The following is a 7,641-nucleotide window of genomic DNA, read 5'->3' on the forward strand; positions in this document are numbered from 1 at the left end:
ACAAGAACGACAAGCAGGTGGAGCTTTCCAAGGAAAAGGATCAAGAGACTCAGGTTAAAGATGAGTCAGAAGATGTAGACCTTGAAGAACTTGTTGTCAATGAACCGTACACAATTTCGAAGGGGAGGGAGAAGAGGCAGACACGAGAACCGGAACGCCTTATAGATCAATCAAACTTGATTGCATATGCGTTCGTAGTTGCACAAGAAGAGATTAAGGATCTGGAGCCCTCCTCGTATATTGAAGCAACTTCTTGCAAGGATGTTGTACAATGGCGGTTAGCCATGACTGAAGAGATGGAGTCTCTTCACAAGAATCAGACATGGGTCTTAGTGAAAAGACAAAAGGGGAAGAGGACAGTTGGATGCAAGTGGGTCTACCGAAAGAAAGAGGGAATTCCTGAAGTGGAAGATGCTAGGTTCAAGGCGAGATTGGTTGCAAAAGGATTCAGTCAGAAGGAGGGAATTGACTACAATGAGATTTTCTCTCCAGTCGTGAAGCATAGCTCAATTCGCGTGCTACTAGCATTGGTTGCCCAATTTGACTTGGAGCTTCAACAGCTTGATGTCAAAACTGCTTTCTTACACGGTGATCTAGAAGAGACAATCTATATGGATCAGCCTGAAGGTTTCCTAGCTGAGGGAAAAGAAGATCACGTATGCCAACTAAAGAAGTCTTTGTATGGTTTGAAGCAATCCCCTAGACAGTGGTACAAGAGGTTTGATGCATTCATGACTACACATGAATTCTCAAGGAGTGCATTTGATAGCTGTGTGTATCACAAGAAGATGTCTGGTAACTCAATGATTTATTTACTGTTGTATGTTGATGATATGCTTATTGCTGCTAACAACATTACAGAGATAAATGCTTTGAAGAAACTGTTGAGTAAGGAATTTGACATGAAGGATTTAGGAGCTGCAAAGAAAATCCTTGGTATGGAGATTTCAAGAGAAGACGGTGTTGTACATCTTTCTCAGAAGAGGTATATTGAAAGGGTTCTCAAGAGATTCAATATGCATACGTGCAAGCCTGTAAGTACACCATTAGCTCCTCATTTTAAACTTTCAGAGTTACAAATGCCTCAGTCCGAGGATGAGGTGGAGCATATGTCAAAGATTCCTTATGCCAGTGCAGTTGGTAGCATTATGTATGCTATGGTATGCACACGTCCAGATATTGCTCAATCTGTAAGTGTGGTAAGTAGATACATGTCCAGCCCAGGAAAGAGGCATTGGGAAGCTGTCAAGTGGATATTGAGATATCTCAAAGGAGCTTCTGGTGTTGGTCTGACCTTTCGAAAAAGTGGTGGAGGTATTTCAATTCTCGGTTATGTAGATTCTGACTATGCAGGAGATCTTGACAGAAGAAGGTCCACAACTGGATACATCTTTACCCTTGTTGGCAGTGCCGTTAGTTGGAAGTCGACTCTGCAGTCGATTGTCACTTTATCTACGACAGAAGCAGAATACATGGCAGCAGTGGAGGCGGTGAAGGAAGCTATCTGGTTGAAAGGTTTAGTAGCGGAATTGAGTTTGGTTAAGCTGGAATCAACCCTTAGATGTGATAGTCAGAGTGCTATTCATCTAATGAAAAATCAGAGATTTCATGAGCGCACTAAACACATTGATGTTAGATTTCATTTTATTCGAGATGTTGTTGAAGAGGGAACTATTAAGGTCGTGAAGGTTATCACAGACGATAATGCTGCAGACATGTTGACCAAGATAGTCTCGCTCGCTAAGTTTGCACACTGCAAGCACTTGGCGGGGGTGTGCATCAACTGATGCAACTCTGAAGAGAACAGTTGTTAGGTGGAGGTGGTATGTTCAACAATGGTTTGATTCTTCTTGTTTCTTACAACGGGGTTGCCCAGTAAGCCTAGAAGTTTTGGCCAGAGTTGTTCACACGCACGCTCGAAACGCAAACCAAGGTGGAGATTGAAGGTGTTGGTTTATGTTTAGTCAACAATGGCATGCCAATTGGAAGAGTTGGTGGAAAGAGTTGGTGTGGATGCTAGGAGGAAGCTTCCTCCTTTGATGTCACCCATGACATCAAGAGGAGGTAGTTTGATGTCACCAATGACATCAAGAGGAGGTCTTTACCTCTATAAATAGATGCACTCCTTCATTTGTAGAAACCATCCCAAAAATAATACAATACATTGTAGTGAGTAGAGAGTTAAGAGAGAAATTCTCTTAAGTGTAATTGACAACTCTCTCCTTCCTTTGTTAATAATAAAAAGGTAACTGTTCTCTGGTGGACGTAGGATTATTTTGATCTGAACCACATTAAAGCCTGTGAATCTCTCATCAAGAAATTCATGGCCCAAGACATCATGGTCTGAGGACGTCATCCCTAACCGTCCGATGACAACATTTATAGTCCAAAGGGAACTTGCATCATGTTTAAATTTATGCACAGCATACACTTGTATTGCTTCTATTTGCAGGTAACCCGACGAGTAACGGCTATCCCAGCAGGAGTGATCCCGCTCCAGTTCTCCCGACCATATCAAACCTAACCTCTTCCATAAAACCGTTCATTCATCCAGCCCTAGACATTGCATCCGTTATTGTAATGACTTCACCGGTATACTTCGCCGATGACTCCGGAACTATATATAGCCTGATTCATGTAAAATCAAGGATATGTAGGCAGCTCAGAAATCAGGGTGCAGCCTAATCTCTCAAACCATTTCGTTCGATGAAAATTGGCCATCATTTCTTTACCCGAAAACTCTTTCATCCTTCCCGGGTAAAGAGGGGCAACTGTTGATACCCAAATTTTCCCAAAAATATTTTAAAACTGCATATATACCTTCAAAATCATGCATTAATAGCAATTGGTATTTTTCCATAATTTTCCTGTATTTTTATTAGTTTACCCAACATTTTATTTCCAATAAATAATTACAAAATGGCATTACAAATGATTTCAAAAGCATTTCTTGATTTAATTTATTACTTATGGTCCTATTAAGACCAAATTATTCCATAATTAGCCAAATTGGCATTTTGGCTATAACTGCAATAACTTTGCAATTATAGCCCAATCATATGATTTTATATTATTTTTGACCAAAGATTGATCATTCGTATTTTAAAATACTGAGTAATCATTTCTAACTATTTTCTATGCATGAAATTGATTTTGTACAATTATCAACTATTTTTGTAAATTATTTAATTTAATTTAATTGGGTATTTTACAGCTAGCCAATTTCATTTCAATTCTAGCCTAATTGAACCAGCCCCAAACCTCAATTAAAATAGCCCAAACCCCAGACCCAATCCATCAAAATTATCCGACCCAGTCCCTGGTCCAATCTAGACTATTGATCAATTCTAATCAACGGTCTAGATCCCCCATTTCCATAATTAACCTAATAGTCTACCCCCTCAAACCCTCATTCTCTCATCACTCTCCGTCGTTACATCTCTCATCTCTCTCGAGACTCTCTCTGCTAAACCTAAGGTCCTACTCGCCGGTCGTTGGCTCGCCGGTATCAATGGTGGTTCCACCACCACCCCTAGCCTACATGGCTCCCTCACATGCCGGATCCTTGCTACCTTGAGATCCTAAAGGGGACCAGAGGCTGTTCAACTCACACCCATGGCCTTTCATTCCATTCTCAGGCCACCCTTGGCCGTCCGAGTAAGATCTTTATATTTTCCGGCTAGATCCATGGCTTCTAAGCCAGAATCTCTTTATCTCTAGGTTATCTCTCTCTGAAACCCTAACTCGTCTCTTGACTCTTCAGATCTACCATAGATCTGAGTATATTTTGAGTTATTTTTGCTGTTTTCCATGATAACATCTCCGATTTTTTAAAGCGCCTCTTCGTCTTCAAAACTAGGGTTTCTTAACCCCTTTTCAAAATTACTTTTCCTCTGATTTTTAGTATTATTCTATAATTTTTACTATGCTTAAACGGTTTATTTAAGTTTTTCTTTTATCTGATTCATTATGTTGAAAACCCTAATTATTTTGGTCTTAATCCTGGGTTCTGAGAACCGTCCTTGCTTATTTGTTCGTTTAATTTGCTTGCATGTCTGTTATTCATGAATATGTTCCATGTTTCTATGATTTTAACCCTACTATGCCTATTAGGGTTTTTGATTTTATTCCTTCTTGCCTATACTGTGATTATTTTTTGTATTTACAATAATTTGTGTTAATTCCCCTTAATCATTACTACTCCTATTTGAACCCCTAATTTCATGTAATTGATGCCTTTCACTAATATCTTATTATGATATCCTTATTGATTTCCAACCTCTAAGTTATTCTCTTACCTTATTTTATGGTCGACTATACTGTCAAATCTAATTCTTATGTTATTTCCTTAATTGGAATATTATGTACTTAGTCTTAATTGCATGTTCTATACTTGCACTATGCTGAAATTATTTACTTATGTGTTATATTCTTGTCTTATGTGATCTCCTTCCTTATTTGTCTTTACCGTTTGAAGTTAACTCCCTTAATTAAGAGAGTACTTATACTGGTTTTATACTAATTGATACGTAGTTCCATAATTACTGCATGACTTTAACTCTTACTTTATTATTCTGCCTAGTTTCAAACTATATATACATATACTCTCTCATTAACAAACACGAACACATTAGTTCAAACTCTCTCACACTCAAAACTTTTATGCTCTCTTTCTTTGGTTACTTACTACTGTTCTAAGTTAGCCGGCTGCAAGCCAAGGCTGACTATTATGCTCTCCTGCTCATTCACTTTTGTGTTTACTGTCCTCTTTACTGGTATGTCCTGATTTTAATTAAAAGTTTCAAAACAATATGTTTCTTTTATTACTTCAATTGCTCCTTTCTAGTCTGTTTTCACTTATGGTTTTGTTGTTCAACTTGCAACTAATATGTTTACTTTATCGCTTCATTCATCATGCTTCTGAATGTGTCCCCTCCTTTAGACCCAGCATGTTTATGAAATGTTATCCCCCTTTTAATATACCCCAATATGACTCTTCCTTACTAATGTTTCTATGCAAAGTAGTTGACTATCCTTAAGTAACTTGATTCTGTATTAATTCTGAAGTTCCTTAACCCTTTAGAATATTACTGATTTTGTACTTAAGTGCTCCTGTAACTATGTGTCCCCAAATCCCATTACCCATGTTTGTGGTTGCTAAACCCGCCTTTGTTCTATGTTCCTTAGTTATGTATGAACCTGCTTTGGGTGTTGTGTTTGTACTGTTGCTTATTACTCTACTCGCTTTTCAAAACAACATCTATTGTTTTTTTTACAAAACTATTTCAAACAAGTCCATTTTCAAATTGTTTTCATGCTTAAATCTTTTCAAGCACTTGCACATCTACTCTTAGGTTTTAAGTTTTGCCCCTCTAACATGTGACTGCTTGGGGATCCCTATGAGATCCCTCTGAATTTTAATACATTAGAGTTGGCCCTTCCACACTGCACTTACTCAACCATGATTATCAAATTTGGGTGTGAGCATTGCCCGGGATCCCTTGAGGTCCTTAGGGAACTCTGATACACCCGGATAATGGGAAAGGTTGTAAGGCAATCTAGCATTGGTAACGCTGGAAATCTGGGCCTACTTTTAGGCTCCCTATAGAGTAACTTCTTATTTTTCTTATCTACCTATGTAATTCATGCAATATTGGTCTGTAATAATTTGTTGTAAACAGATACTGGGGATGGATAGTAAAAATAGGAGGGTAGCTATGCATGCTATAGACATCAAATAGGTAGAAACCATACTCTTGCGCATTAAAACAAAAACTCTTACTCTTGCACATTTACATGTTTTACAATGTTGTAACCTTTATGTATTTAGAAATCCTACTTTTAGGAAATTCTGTAATCATGATGTGCACTTAGAAATCCTGTTTTAGGAATCTTGCATATAAATCATTCTATACCTTATGTGTGTATATTAGATACCATGTTTAGGTTCTCGTTCATACTCACTCAGCTACGCCTAGTTAAACTACTGATGCATGAAAATGAGTATTAACCGTCTCATCCTGCTTTAAACAAACTGGTAATAATCCTTGTATTTTTGTAACACCTAGAACAGTAGGCTCTTAGGCAAAAATGACTTCTGAACTTCTAATGGTTCTGGTAACAACTGTGCACTATCCCACACCTAGGCAAGCCTTAGATAATCAACTCTTATAAAATTGGAAACTACCTCTTTGTGTGTACTGCTTATTGATTGACAAGCTTAAAATCAGTAGGCAAACTGATTAGTGCCCCTGCTTCTGAGTTACAAAATAAAGCTGCATATCTCATGTGTTCTGATATTCGCCTAGACATCATGTCTTAGGATACTGTTTAACAATATTGCCCTTATTTGTGTTTAAGTCGTGTTGTTTACATGCCTTATCTGTGGGGGTAAAACTGAGCCTCTTATTTGCTCTTTCCTGCTTTTATTTGCTAAGGTCATATGTGTTCTTGCTTGTCGCCCTAGTATTTTCTCCTTTAAGCCTAAAGGTCTGTCCAGAACTGCCTGTAGGTAGAGGTCCTAAATTCATCCAGGACCATTAGGAAGGGACGGGTAACAACACGCCTAAAGATCACTTAAATAAACATTCGCTTTAATGACCACTAAGGGGTGAGAATGAGTAGATATGAATATGATGACTACGAGTTAATGTCATGTGTAGCCCCTCATTGAGGAGTGTTTACTGGGCATTGCGTGGGGTGATCCTATAGGCTAACCAACCTAGAACCCCTCCTTTCCAAATTCCTTTTGTTTAAAACTTCACTTCTCTATATGTACACAACTTGTTCAAATCCTTTGTCTTACTATCTGAGTCATACAATGTCCAACATGCTTTATTTGTAATTATTTGTTTCAACTGCTTATTTGTTAAAGGACTAATTCATAAGTATAAGTTCCAACGGGATCCACCGTTGTGGACCGAGACGGGTGCCTAATACCTTTCCCTCAAGGTTATTTCGAGTCATTACCCTAAATCTCTGTTAATGCAAACCAATCTAAGAGTTAATCGCTCTAGGTGACATAACGCACCATAATTCGTTAGGTGGCGACTCTTCAAAATACCCAATTCCCAAAAGGAAATGAGTTATTACCCCCATGAATGTCGAAATCCGGACCTTTCTTCCCCGTAAAAAGGGGAGGAAAAAAAGGGGTGCGACACCACTTCCACTAGCAGTCTGAAAAGCCAGGGGTGGTGGTCAATAGTTCTGAGCCTTTTATAATTGGAGGTTCTTCTACTGCTATGCCACCTCCACTATCCGGAACATATTCTTATATTCCGACTTCAGTGTCTTCTTCATCAGCATACCCTCTGACTATACTGAGGGTGAATCAGACTCTGTCCAGCATCAACAACTGGATGTAGGCAGCTACATCAAAGTTGCCTGACATATCCAGCACAATGGCACCTCAGTTAGTTCCGACACAACCTCAAGTACCTGCTTCACCGAAGGAATCACTAAAGGAGCTTTTGGACAACCAGAAAAAGCTTTTGGACAACCATAAGCTGATCATGGCCACTTTGGAAGCATAAGGAAAAGCAAACATGGACCTGGCCAAACAAACAAAGAAAATGAAGAAGACTCGGGCCTCATAAGAGTTGATAAAGTTGTTGCACAAGGAGGTTGAGCAGATTCGATCAG

The sequence above is a fragment of the Nicotiana sylvestris genome, chromosome 6 (genome assembly GCF_000393655.2).
Source record: "Nicotiana sylvestris chromosome 6, ASM39365v2, whole genome shotgun sequence".
NCBI classification, from domain to species: Eukaryota; Viridiplantae; Streptophyta; class Magnoliopsida; order Solanales; family Solanaceae; genus Nicotiana; species Nicotiana sylvestris.